This window comes from Phacochoerus africanus, chromosome 1 (genome assembly GCF_016906955.1).
Source record: "Phacochoerus africanus isolate WHEZ1 chromosome 1, ROS_Pafr_v1, whole genome shotgun sequence".
NCBI classification, from domain to species: domain Eukaryota; kingdom Metazoa; phylum Chordata; class Mammalia; order Artiodactyla; family Suidae; genus Phacochoerus; species Phacochoerus africanus.
In genome coordinates this window covers 87584994-87600200 of record NC_062544.1, presented here as the reverse complement: position 1 = coordinate 87600200, position 15207 = coordinate 87584994, and the positions used below count along the sequence as shown (strand labels likewise).

The window sequence follows — 15207 nt, the reverse complement described above, 5'->3', positions numbered from 1 at the left end:
ATATCTGGAAAGAAAATTAAGTTGGATCCCTTCCTCACTTTTTTTTTTTAAGGGCTGCACACATGGCATATGGAGGTTCCCAGGCTAAGGGTCGAATCTGAGATGTAGCCACCAGCCTGCACCACAGCCACAGCAACGTGGGATCCAAGCTGCATCTGCAACCTACGCCACAGCTCACGGCAATGCCGAATCCTTAACCCACAGAGTGAGGCCAGGGATTGAACCTGCCTCATTTCCACTGAGCCATGGCAGAAACTCCCCTTCCTCACTTCTCATACCAAATTTTTTTCATTTTCCTTTTAGTGCCACACTTGTGGCATATGGAAGTTCCAAAGTTAGGGGTCGAATTGGAGCTATGCCGCAGGTTGTGGCAACCCCAGATCTTTAACCCACTGAGCAGGGCCAGGGATCAAACCCACATCCTCACAGACACTATGTAGAGTTCTTCATGCACTGCGCCACAACAGGGACTCCTCTTATACCAAATTTAATTCCAGACAGAAGATTTGACTATGAAAATGTAGCCAGAAAACTTCTAGAACAAATCACAGTGAAATTATCAATAATATTAGAGGAGAAAAGAATAGAAACCTAGACGAGAACCCATACTTACTGAACAGAAACCCAGAAATACAATAACCCAGAAGTATAAAAAGGAAAGATGGATACATCTGGAAATGTAAATTTTAAATTTTTCTTTTCTTTTTTCTTTCTTTTTTTTTTTTTTTTTGGTCTTTTGTCTTTTTGAGGTCTGCACCCATGGCATATAAAATACATATAGCCTAGGGGTCTAATGGGAGCTGTAGCCACCAGCCTACACCACAGCCATAGCAACGCCAGATCTGAGCCATGTCTGTGACCTACACCACAGCTCACGGCAACACCGGATCCTTAACCCACTGAGCAAGGCCATGGATCGAACCCCAAAACTTCATGGTTCCTAGTTGGATTCATTTCAGCTGTGCCATGACAGGAACTCCAATTCTAAAATTTTCTGTGACAAAAATACTATAAACAAATATAAGCAATTAGTAGGAAAAATTATTTGTAATGTATATGTCAAAGATTAATTTCCTTAATTTATTAAGAGCTGATACAAATCGAGAAGAAAGGGCATTCCTGTGGTGGCTCAGGAACCCAACTAGTATCCATGAGGACACAGCTTCAATCCCTAGGCTTGCTCAGTGGGTTAAGGACCTTGTGCTGCTGTGGCTGTGGCGTAGGCCTGCAGCTACAGCTCCAATTCAGCCCCTAGCCTGGGAACTTTCATACACTGCAAGTATGGCTCTAAGAAGCAAAAAAAAAAAAACTATTCTCTTAGCAACTCTCAAATACACAATACAATATTATTAACTATAGTCATCATTCTGTACATTATATCCTCAGGACTTATTTCTCTCATAACTGGAAATTTGTACATTTTGACCACCTTTACCCATTCTGCCTACCACCTCACACCACAAAGCCCCTGGTAACCACCAACTTGTTCTCTGTATCTATGGATGTAGGGGGTTATTTTCTCCTAGATTCCACATATAAGTGAGATCATGTGGTATTTATTGTTCTCTGTCTGACTTATTTCACTTAGCATAATACCCTCAAGGCTCACTCATGTTGTCACAAGTGGCCGGATTTAATTCCTTTTTATGCCTGACTATTCTTTATCCATTCACCTAACTATGGACACGGGTTGTTTCCACATCTTGGCTATTATAAACAATGCTTCAATAAACATGGGAATGCATTTTTATTCCAAGTCAGTGTTTTAATTTCCTTTGAAAGCATTCCCAGAAGTAGAACTGCTGTATTGAATGGTTGTCTTATTTTTTGAGAAACCGCCATACTGTTCTCCACATTGGTAGTCCTAGTTACATCTCCACAAACAGTACATGAGGGTTCCCTTTTCTCATATCCTCACCAACACTTGCAATCTTTTGTGTTTCTGATGATAGCCTTCTGACAGGTATGAGGTGATATCTCATTGTAGTTTTGATTTGTACCTGATGATCAGTGAGGCTGGGCATCTTTGCACGTACCTCTTGGCCATCTGTCTGTCTTCTATGGGAAAATATCTATTCAGATCCTCTGCCCACTTTTATATCAAATTCTTGTCTTGTTTTGTTGTTGAATTGTATGAGCTTTATATATTTTGAATATTAACCCCTTATCAGATATATGATTTGCAAATATTCTTTCCCATTCAGTGAGTTGCCTTCTCATTTTGTTGATGATTTCCTTCACTGTGTAGAGACTTTTCAGTCTGATGTTGTCCCTCTGGTTTACTTTTGCTTTTGACTGTACAGTATCTTAAAAAAAAAGTAGGAGTTCCCACGGTGGTTCAGCAGTAACAAACCCAACTAGTATCTACGAGGATGTAGGTTTGATCCCTGGCCTCACTCAGTGGGTCAGGGATCCAGCTCTGCCCTGAGATGTGGTGTAGATGCCAGCATCTAGGCAGGCAGTGTGATGGAGCAGGGACCTTTGGGAAGACAAGGGTATGAGGGCCAGGCTGGGGGACCGGCAAGAGTGTCAGCATGAGCTGAGGCTGAGTGGTGGTCAGAGGGGTCCTGCTGACCTGCTGAGTCTGCAGGACAGCCTGGACCCCAGTCTTGACTACATGGGAGCAGAGGAGGGCCCCAAGGACCCAAATTCTGCCCCACAGACATCCTCATTGTCAGGCAGTGGGCACAGCATTTTAGGAGGAGGCGGTCAGCTTGGGTGTGGTTGATGTTGCTCAGCACAGGGTCATCCAGGACACTGCCAATCCACTTCCCCTCCTGCTGCAGTGATGGCCAAATTAGTTTTTGTCACAGCCTGTCCCAGCCCTACCAGGCCTGTGGAGAAAACATAGGCATTGTCCACGGCATCTTCTTAGTCCACCCAGCTCTTGGTGAAGGTCGGAAGGTCGTGATGATCTGGGACTCGATGTTGTTAATGGTTGTGCTGATATGCTTGCAGATCAGACCACCAAATGAATGGCAAAGTCCCTGAGCACCCAGCGATTGAGGACATCTGGGCATGCAGGACATCACAGCTGGAATCATTCACAACTGTATTTTTCTAGATACAGTTCTGGATCATCCATCAAAGCCTTCACCCCAAGCATCAAAGGTGACCAGGGCAGGGCTGAAACAGAATAGGACCTTATGGTCCTTCCCCCACCATGCCCTCTACCTGCCTTTTGTCTATAAACAGACAAACAAACAAAAAGCTTTAATCAAAGAATAAATTGAATCAGAGAAGTGAGAAAATGCAGAGGCAAAGGAAAATAGTCGAACAGGACCAAATAATAGTTTAGTCATTACGCAAAGTCAAAGAACTTTAGTTCCTACTCAAGGGCTATAGATAATATTCTGAGCCTTATCCTGTGAGCTCTCCTATAGATACAGAAACCCCACTAGGTGGAAGAAGTCAACTGCATCATGACCAGACTGTAGCCATGAAAGAAGCTGCCATCATTCTGAGAACTGACCTCAAGGAAAGGAACAAACCAAGCCTGGACCTGAAGATTAACTGTACTGAAAGCAATCAAGATGAGGATTCCCTAGTGGTCTAGTGGTTAGAACTTGGCACTATCGCTGCTGTGGCCTAGGTTCAATCCCCGGTCTGGGAACTGAGATTCCCCCATCAAGCTGTTGCCAGATCAGTTCTGGGCACACTGGCAAATGTAGTAACCTCACTTACCAACCTAAGTAAGTCCTCTAACAGTGGTGATGCTTGAGAAATACAGCAGGAGAACCAATGTGCAAGTTAGATTACTCCAGCATGTGATACCTTAGCTAACACTCTTAATACTACAGACAGTTCCTTGTCTCCAAGCCTGGCAGATGGGATAGACACCAGTGGAGGAGAGACTATCCATACCATCAGCAGAGTCCATACCCATCATGAGGTCCAAGCCTTCCTCTTGAACACACATCACATGAACAGCCCAATTCCAAAGTACCTCAAAGCACACTACATCTGCAAGTCTACATTCTACCTGCTTTTCCTGTCCATGTTCTGGGCCAGGTCAATCTCAACCCTTCAGGCACTGGAACAGGACTGCAACACCAGCCTAGTGTGAGCCTGCTAAAACAAGCTCTTCACACTTGGACCGGTGCAGTGTGTCCAGATGATATCTCTCCACTATCCTGGTGGCCATAGTCAACTACCTGCAGAACAATATCCAGGAAGATAAACTTTCTTTCAACTGGATAAAGCAAGTGGGGAGCACATCTGGAAGCTTCAGGAATCATATAACAGTATGGCAAAGTTGAGTCTAGACAGCTATGAGTATTCATAACTTAAAGCTATAGTTCTCTTTAGCCCTCATCATCTGGGTTTGGTCAGCACAAGCCAGATTTTAAAATTCCACAAAAAGGAACAGATGGAATTGCACAACTATGTTCAGAAAAACTACTCAGAAGACATCTACTGATGGGCCCAGATTCTCAACCTGCTGGCACTCAGGCTGATGAGCACTAACATAACAGAATTTATGTTTACTGGTTTCATTGGCAATGTTTCCAAAGACAGGGTAATCCACTACATCCTCAAGAAGAAGATGGAGGAGTATAATGGCCAGGTCACCAGTGCCAATCCGTAGATCACACCACACACCTGCTAAGAAGCACAAGGATCCTCCCAGGATCATTCAGATACAAAGACAATGAAGTAGTGGTATTTTGGTATGTGCACATATTTCTAGTAGGGTAGCCATTTCCTGTCTGGTTTCTTCTTACTTGTTAATCCCAGGCATTAGCAACTAAAAGACTAATAGGATCCTTTCCTGCCATAAGAAATATTCTAATGCATTTTGACAAAGACATAGATTTGGGAACAGTCTCTTAACTCAATTTGCATTTAGAAATTGTCAAAGGGCAAAAAACAAAACAGAAGTTTTATAATGTCAGAGACTAGCATTACAGAAAACCATAGTGCTACAGAAAAATCTTGAAAAACAAAGAAGCTTTATATTCCATGGTAAATTCTAACTCTTAAAAAAAAAAAAAAAGAACTTTAGGAACATTCCATTTAATGCTCAGCTTAACTGCTCAGCTAAGAAGTTTTATGAACAGCATTTTTAAGAACAAAGTAGACAGAATGACAGAATTCAAGTCAACATTCTCCTGACCTCTTCTGAAGAAGAATAAAGCCACAAAGGATTACTATGCCCTTTTGCTTTGCACTTATAATAATTTGCATTAATATGGTATGTGATGGTTTTCTCATTATATTTAAGAAAGCAGCTAACTGCCTATTATTAAGTGTTGTCCTTTAAAAAAAGATTAAAGCTTAGCAAAATCAAATTATTCAGACAAGATTTGATTTTAAAATTTGAAGAGGTAATGAGATAAACAGCTTTTATTTACTTATCATGTGTTAAGTAGACTGTATTCCACATGTGGATACATTTTTTTGAAGTATTGCCCCTCCCCAAAATTATTCCTACTTACCAAATTTTCATTTACCTATGTCTTTATAATTGAGCATTTGATGGAAATCAAAATCCATACCGCATATGAAATGAATGTAAAATTATACTACATACTGGAATATGTGTAATATTACACTAAAACTCTTACATGCCTACTGATTATTTTTAAAGATAAGAATTACCTATACCCACATAGTGCTCTTAATTTACGTGGCAATAATTGCTATTCTGTTGCCCTTCTTTTATTTTATTTGCTTCTTAAGGCCACACCCGCGGCATGTGGAAGTTCCCAGGCTAGGGGTTGAATCAGAGCTACAACTGCTGGCCTAAGCCATATCCACAGCAATTTGGGATCTGAGCCTCATCTGCGACCTATAACACATCTCACAGCAACACCAGACCCTTAATCCAATGAGCGAGGCCAGGGATCAAACCTGGGTCCTCATCATTCTTAGTTGGGTTTGGCAACCACTGAGCCATGAAGGGAACTACCTGCTGTCCTTCTTTTAGATACAAAAAGAAAAGAATATTTTAAATTGACTACCACTAATAGGGCAAGAAATGGAAAAGTAGCAATTTCCACAGATTTTTTTTTTTTTTTTGCTATTTCTTGGGGCCGCTTCTGCGGCATATGGAGGTCCCCAGGCTAGGGGTCGAATCGGAGCTGTAGCCGCTGGCCTACGCCAGAGCCACAGCAACGCGCGATCCGAGCCGCGTCTGCAACCTACACCACAGCTCGCGGCAATGCCGGATGGTTAACCCACTGAGCAAGGCCAGGGACCGAACCTGCAACCTTATGGTTCCTAGTCAGATTCGTTAACCACTGCGCCACGCTGGGAACTCCAGATTATTATTTTTAATTTAAATTTTTATTATTGAGATAATTTTAGACTCTGGTATAGTTGCAAGAAATTAGACAGAGATCTCTTGTATACTTTGGCCAGTTTACCCCAAGGTAACATTTTGCAAAATTGTGGTATAATATCACATCCATGATATTGACAGTTGATATAATCCTAACAAGATTTCCTCGGTTTTCTTGTACAACTCATCAGTTGAATGTCTGTGTGTATGAAGTTCTATACTATTACCTGTGTAGGTTTACATTTCATCACCACATTCAAGACAAACCATAAGAGCAAAAACTATAAACTTCTTAGAAGAAAACAAAGGTATAAATCTTTGTGATCTTTTACTCAGCAATGGTTTCTTAGATATGACACCAAAAGCACAATCAACTGCAATAAATGAATAAGACTATTAAAATTAAAAACTTGTGCTTCAGTGCATACGATTAAAAAAGTGAAAAGACAACCTACAGAATGGGAGCAATTGTTTACAAATAAGATATTTGCTAAGAGATTTGTATCTAAAATATATAAAGGAGTTCTCCTATGGCAGTGGATTAAGGATCACCTGATATTGTCAGTGCAACAGCCCTGGTCACTGCTGTGGTATGGGTTCAACCCTGGCCTGGGAACTTCCACATGACCCTGGGCATGGAAAATGTACATTATTTTAATATAAAAATGTATATTTTATATGTATATAAGTGTATATATAAGTAACTTAAAGAACTCTTACAACTCCATAATAGAAACAAATAACCCAATTATTATAAATGGACAAATTATCTCAATAGACATTTTTCCAAGGAAGATGTACAAATGGTTAAAAAACACATGAAAAATCACTGTTGGTGGGAAGGTAAATTGGTGCAACCACTATGGAAAACAATATGGAGGTACCTCAGAAAACTGAATATAGAAGTATAATATTATCCAGCAATCCCACTCCTGGGCATATATCCAGATAAAACTTTCATTGAAAAAATACATGCACCGCTATGTTCATTGCAGGATTATTCACAATAATCGAGACATGGAAAGAACCTAAATATCCATTGATAGATGAATGGATTAAGAAGATGTGGTACATATACACAATGGAATACTACTCAGGTGTGAAAAAGAACAGCATAATGCCATTTGCAGCAACATGGATGTAAGTAGAGATTCTCATACTAAGTGAAGTAAGTCAGAAAGAGAAATACAAATACCGTATGATGTTGCTTATATCTGGAATCTAATATATGGCACAAATGAACCTACCTACAGAAAAGAAACAAACTTACAGACGTGTGGTTGCCAAGGGGGAAGGGGAGGGAGTGCGATGGACTGGGAGTCTGGGGTTAGTAGATGCAAACTATTGCATTTGGAGTGGATAAGTTCCTGCTGTATAGCACAGGGAACTATATCTAATCACTTGTGATGGAACATCCTGTAGGATAATGCAAGAAAAAGAATGTATATATATGTTTGACCAGGTCATTTTGTTGTACAGCAGAAATTGACAGAATACTATAAATCAAGTATAATAAAAAAAAATTTTAAAAAACTACAGTGAGACACCACTTCACACCCATGAGGATGGCTAGAATCAAAAAGAAAGTAAGTGCTGATGAAAATGTAGAGAAGTTTGAACCCTCGTGTTCTGCTAGTAGGACTGCAAAACCATGCAGCTGCTTTGAAAAGCACCCTGGCCGTTCTCAGGTGGTTAAATGTAGAATCACCATATGACCTAGCAATTCTCTTAGAGATATATTCAAGATAAATGAAAGCATATTCTCACACAAAAAAAATTGCATAAATGTTTATAGCAGATTATTCATTGTAGTCAAAAATCAGAAGAACTGAAATACCTACTAACATATGAATGGATAAATAAAATGTGACATATCTATATCATGGCATATTACTTAGCAATAAAAAGCTATACATTATGCACATGTGCTTCATCATTGATGAACATTGAAATTGTGCTAAACAGAAAAAGTAAATCACAAAAGAGCACATATTGCATGAGTCTGTTATATGAAATATATAAAATTAACAATCTATAGAGACAGAAAACAGTAGTATCTGCCTAGGGTTGTGGGGGGGAGTTGGAGAGAAATAGGGAATGACTTTAAGTAGTTATGGGGTTTCTTTTTAGAGTGAGAAAAATACTTTAAAATAGACGGTGAAAATGCTGCAAATATCTGTGAATATACTAAAAACCATTGATTTGTATTCACTTTTTTAAACAGGTGAAGTGCATGGTATGTGAATTATAACTCAATAAACTTGTTACTTATCTTTTTAAAAGTTACTTAGAGTCCCCTGGTGGCTCAATGGTTAAGAATCTGGTGTTTTCACTGCTGTAGCTTGGGTGGATGCTGTGGTATGGGTTTAATCCCTGACACTAGAAATTCTACATGCTGTGGATGTAGCCAAAAAAAATTTTTTAAGAGAAAAAAAACCCAAAAGTTTAGGGGGAAAAAAAGGTAAATCATGAGGACACTTCATGTTGTATTTTTATAACCATACCCAATCCATGGTATGGTATGGATTCCATGCCTCCCTATCCTCATTTCTATTTAGTGGCCATCAGTAATCTGCCCTCTATTTCTAAAATTTTGTTATTTTAAAAATGTTGTATAGGGAGTTCCCCCGTTATGGCTCAGTGGGTTATGAATCCAACTAGAATCCATGAACTTGCGGGCTTGATCCTTGGCCTCATTCAGTGGGTTAAGGACACAGCATTGCCAAGAGCTGTGATGTAGGCTGCAGATGTAACTCAAATCCTGCATTGCTGTGGCTGTGGTGTAGGTCTGCAGCTGCAGCTCCAATTCAACCCTTAGCCTGGGAACTTCCATATACCACAAGCACGGCCCTAAAAAGGCAAAAAAGAAAGACGAAAGAAAGAAAGAAAGAAAGAGAGAGAGAGAGGGAGAGAGAGGAATGAAGGAAGGAAGGAAGTTACATAAATGAAAACATATATGATACAACCTTTTGGGATTAACTTTTATACTCAACATAATTCCTTGGAGATTCATCCAAGTTGTTGCATGTATCAGTAGTTCTTTTCTTTCTATTTATTACCCTTGGTATGGACATACGATCATTTGTTTAACCATTCACCTATTGAACATCTTCTGGGATGATTCCAGTTTGAGGCTGTTAGAAATAGAACTTCTATGACCATTCATTACAATTTTTTGTGTGTAAAAATGTTTTTATTTCTCAGGGGCAGGAGGAAGTAACTGATAGAGCAATGGCTGGATTATATGGTAATCACACATACAGTTTTTAAGAAACCGCCAGCTTTCCTGAGTAGCTATATCATTTGACATTCCCACCAGCAATGTACAAGGGATCCATTAGTGATGTTCTTTATTTGTTTGGGATACCAGTCCTTTGTCACTTAGGTGCTGTATTAGTTTCCCAAGGCTGCTGTAACAAATGACTATGAACAATGTATCTTAAAACAACAGAAATGTATTCTCTCACAGTTCCAGAGGCTAGTGGTCCAAAATGCAAGTAAGGGCAATATCACACTCCTAGAAGAAAAGCCATATTTTGCCTCTTCCAGCTTTTAGGAGCTATTGGCATTCCCAGTCTCTCCGCCACTGCTCTCTCTGTTCAGCCTTCACATTGCCTTCTTCATGTTATTGCCTGGTGGCTGCATCGTTCCAGTCTCTGCCTCCAACTCCATGTTACCTTCTCTTCTCTGAGTATTAATTGGTCAAATTTCCCTCTGCCTTTTTCTTTCAAGGGCACTTGTGATGGCATTTAGGGCCCACCTGGATAACCCCAAGTAATCCCCTTATTTCAAAATCTTTACAGCTACAAAGACCCTTTTTTCCAAATAAAATTACATTTACAAGTTCCAGGGATCAATACTTAAGTATTTTTAGGTAATGGCTATTACTTAGTATTACAGGTGGTTAGCAAACATTTTTTCCTAGTCAGTAGATTTCTATCACTTTTTTTTTTTTTCTCTTTCAGCTGCACTTGAGGCATATGAAAGTTCCCTGACCAGGGATCAAATCCGACCCACAGCTGCAACCTATGCAAAAAATGCGGTAATGCTGGATCCTTAACCCACTGTGCCATAGCCAAAACTCCGTATCCTTTTTAATAGGCTCTTTCGCAGGTCAAAAAATTTTTTGAAGAGTTAAAATTTATCAAGATTTCCTGATATGGATCAGGCTTTCGGCATCCAGTGGATTATTTTTTTTAAGATGGGTTATTTGAGAAGCAAATAGGCGAGACCCATCTATCTTGGCTGAAGAGTCACGTCTGCAATCCATGTAATCCATAAAGACAGTCATTACAAGGACACACGTAGGCTGGAATATAAATTAAAGAAAATTTATTGATGGTGCCTTTATGTATGAGGGCTTTGTTGGCAAGTGGGCATTATAACACAGACAAAGCTATATTTTAAAAGGCAAAAAAAAATTGACTTTTGCCACTTTAGGAAAAAAACCTACCCTAGCATTTTAGTAGCAAAGGAGTCAGAATCAAACTGAATCTTGAGGAAAAAACTGAGTAATTCTAGGTGGATTTTGAGGGAAAAACTGAGTAATTCTAGATGGATTTTGAACAAAAGAAAAAAATAGTCATTAAAAAATACCATTACAAAAATCGATGAAATTTGAATATAGATTATAGATTAGGTAATAGCATTGTATCAGTGTAAAGTTTTCTAATTTTGATCATTATGCTGAGGTTATGTAAAAGAATGTGTTTTTTTCCTAGGAAATACATGATAAGGTTTTTGGTGACACGAGAACTCTCTCCAACTTAGTTTCAAATGGAATAGATCTATTTCTGAGTGGAGACAGGAAGGCAGATCTCTCTCCAAAAAGGGGTTTAGAACCTAAGTGGTCAAGAGGGTGGGTAGCCAGAGACGACCAGGTGCCCTAGACTTGGTCACTAACCACACTGGTTCTCAGATTTTGCTGAATCGCCTAGCTTTTGGAAATCCCTAGTGCCTAAGCTTCACTCCATCTCTCTACTCAGCAAATCAAGACATCTGGAGGTGAGTACTAGATAGAAATTTTCAACATCCCCAGGTGATTCCAGTGTAATGCATGAGAATCAGTGCCTTAGAGTTTTGCTCCTCAAAACATGCTCTGTAGATCAGCAGCAACACCTGGGAACTTGTCAGAAATGCAAAAATCTCAGGGCCAGACTCACATCTAGTGAATCATAATCTGCATTTTAACAAGATCCCCAGGTGATTTATGTGCACATAAAAATCTGATAAACACCAGAACCACCTGTGGAACTAATAAGGGTGCGAAAAGTCCAGGGTCATGGAAGTAGAGTAAGGCCTATGCCTCTGTGTTTTTACCAAGTTTCCTAGTGAAAGAGTTTCAATATCTGGCTATCCTAGTCCATCTCTTAGGTAAGGCAATACCTCCGCTCAACATGAAGTTCTATGCTCCCAATCTGACAGAGTTAGTTAACCATTGTTAAAATGGATAATTCACTATTTAATGTCCTGCTAGTGAGGCAACAGGCTAATGTACAAGTGCCTTGAGTTTTGTTTTTACAATAATCCCATACTAAATCATGCCTATTGATTAATCAGGCTATTAATAAACACCACCTTTCTATTTGAGCAAAATAGTATTTTAAACACAAAAATACTGGAAAATAATGTTATCATTTTTTTCCTGTTGTTTCACATTGTACATGAAGCAGATACATTTCCCATGTAAGCAGCCATGCTCAAGTAACAGCACTTCCATAAATTATCTAAGAAAATAGTGGGATTTTGCAAATGTGTAGGTATCTCTTGCATATTCTAGAAACCATATTCTGGTTGTCATACCTCCTTTTCCTATTGCCTGTTTCCAATGCCTGCTGTCCCCACCCTACTCTACACATGGTACTGTCTTAAGGCAAAACTGATCTTTTCTTAGAGCACATTTCCATTCTAGTCTTTCATCAGTTTGTAGAGCAAAGAAAGAGCCTGTTTATTTGAAGAAAGGTGTTCACAAAAGAAATTATAAAATAACATTAAATGGAATTAGAATTTCCAAAGATAACCCATGATTTAGATACTTTATATTTTCTATAACAGAAATGAATATTAAATAAGCATGCTTCTCATCAAAATGCATAGAATTGGTTTTGCACAGCAAAGAAAACCATGAAAAACAAAAAGACAACCTACAGAATGGAAAAAAATGTTTCAAATGATGCAACTGACAGGGGCTTAATCTCTAAAATATACAAACAAAAGCCAACAACCCAATAGATAAATGGGCAAAAGACCTGAATAGACATTTCTCCAAAGAAGAGAACAAGCACACACAAAAAAATGCTCAACATCACTGATTATTAGAGAAATGCAAATCAAAACCACTAGGAAGTACCACCTCACACCTGTCAGAATGGCCATCATTAATAAGTCAACAAATAACAAATGCTGGAGAGGGTGTGGAGGAAAGGGAATGTAAATTGATACAACCACTACGGAAAACAGTATGGAGATACTTCAGAAGACTAAATATGGAACTACCATATGACCCAGCAATCCCACTCTTGGGCATATATCTGGACAAAACTGTCCTTGAAAAAGATACATGCATCCCTATGTTCACTGAAGCACTATTCACAATAGCCAAGACATGGAAACAACCTAAACGTCCAGTGACAGATGAATGGATCAAGAAGATGTGGTATATATACACAATGGAATACAACTCAGCCATAAAAAAGAACAAAATAATGTCATTTGTAGCAACATGGCTGGAACTAGAGACTCTCATACTAAGTGAAGTTAGTCAGAAGAGAAAGGCAAATACCACATTTCATGCTTATATCTGGAATCTAATATATGGCACAAATGAACCTTTCCACTGAAAAGAAACTCATGGACTTGGAGAACAGACTTGTGGTTGCCAACGGGTGGGGGGGGGAGTGGGATGGACTGGGAGTTTGGGGTTAATAGATGCAAACTATTGCATTTGGAATGGATAAGCAATGAGATCCTGCTGTATAGCACAGGGAACTAGATCTAATCACTTGTGATGGAACATGATGGAGGATAATGTGAGAAAAAGAATGTATGTATATGTGTATGACTGGGTCACTTTGCTGTACAGTAGAAATTTTTTCCACTATAATGGAAAAAACAAAACATTTTAAAATGTATAGAATTGGGCATGTATGAATCAGAAAGTTAAAAAAAAGGAAAAACTGTATCAGTTTCCATTTTTGTGCACTTACTATTAATTTCACTTTAAAAAGTGAATGTGTGTAAATGTATAACTGAATCACTTTGTTGTATAGCAGAAATTATCACAACATTGTAAACCAACTATACTTCAATAAAACTTTTTAAAAAATTGGAGCTAGAGTGTATTGGAAAATGAGAGCAACTAGTATAATTAAAGGCACTTAAATACAAAGATTTTGCTTTTCCTCCACAGTATCTATCGTAATTTGTCATTGTGACATCATCTAATGTTCTAAGCAAAAGAAAATTTAAAATTTCAAACATGCACATTTTACCATTCATCTTTACATTGCACAATGCCAGTTTAAATGCAAATATATGGACATTTAACTTGATTGTGCAGAATCACCAAAATCACATAATTCATATTTCATAGCTCTTACATGTATATATAGATCGTTCTTACCTAACAGAAGAAATGCTGCACAAAACTGTTTATATTTCATTTCTTTATATGTGCATATTCTACCAACACTTTCTTACCTTCAGTTTAGGAATGAGTAGAGATGGACTGAAAAGAAATTATGAGCTGTCCTATCTTTCATTTTCCTATGTCATCATTTTTAAAGTGGTTAGAAAATAGAAAATAGTAACATTCCTCAGTTATTCATATTTCATAGAACACCATTGCCATGCTGTGTCGAAAGCAAGTCTGGTTCAAAAGAAACCGGAAAAGCCTCTCAGGGCTTTCAGCACCCCTGTATCTCCAATTAGAGAGGTACTGACTGATATGGAACCTGCCCACAGAATTCCAGGAGACCCACAGAGCATTTTCAAAAGAAAATTCAGAGAAAGTCACTTGATGTGAATGTTTTACTAAGCAAGAAACAAACTACTAATCAGGAGACCTCTAACTAGAAGTGATTAGAAACTCTTCGCTCAGCAGTTACAGCTCAGTTCATAAAGCCTGAATGAGGGAGTCCATTTTTGCTGTTGTTGCGACTGGTTACCAGAAACTTCTACTTTTTTTGATTAGTAGAATCATTATACTTGTTTGGAGCTCATTGGCTACAACCCAAACACTAATATTAGCAAGTTAGCGATAAGGTCACACAAACATGAAGAAATTTTACAGCTTAAATTTTGTTTTAAAATCAGAGCCAGCACTTTAGGGAAATCACTCTGACAACACAAGCTAACCGAGCCTGCCGTCAGAACAGGCACTGGTACAGTTACTAGAAAAGGATTAGGTAGTTGTCTAGAGCATGGAAAATAGTGGGGTGTGGACCTGAAAATACTTAGAAAGTAACAGGACTGGGTAACTGGAAAAGCTAAGGGAGAATAATCAATAAAGAAAATTCCCCGGGCTTCTGGGCAGGTAACTGGACGGGTGGTGCCACTTCCTGAGGGTTAAAGAAACAAAGGTAGTTGGGCAAAGAGAAAGCAGCTGGAGCTGAATATTTCAAATATCTGCAACTTCGCTAATAAAATTCCTTTAATCCAAAAACGGGTCCCTATTTTGGTTTGAATATCCCTTTAGCTGCCTCCGGGCTGCAGGCTGACAACTAGAAACATTTTTCTCACAAGAGGGAGCCCTTGCACACCACCTCGAAGACCGGCAGCAGTACGACTAAAGAAACAGGAAGCTTTGAACGCCCTAAAACACCCGTCCTTAAAGGTGTCGGAGAGGCTCCACCCCAAAAAGCCAACAACTCGGAGGCGGAGGCGAACTGAGCCGACGGGTTGACTCTGCCTGACAACTGGCTCCG

At 39.1% G+C, this 15207-nt stretch overlaps 1 pseudogene; it reads left to right on the top strand.

The window, feature by feature from the left end:
* The first annotated feature begins 2497 nt into the window (after positions 1-2497).
* On the top strand, positions 2498-15185 carry LOC125110359 (nuclear receptor subfamily 2 group C member 2-like; annotated as a pseudogene).
* The last annotated feature ends 22 nt before the right edge of the window (positions 15186-15207 follow it).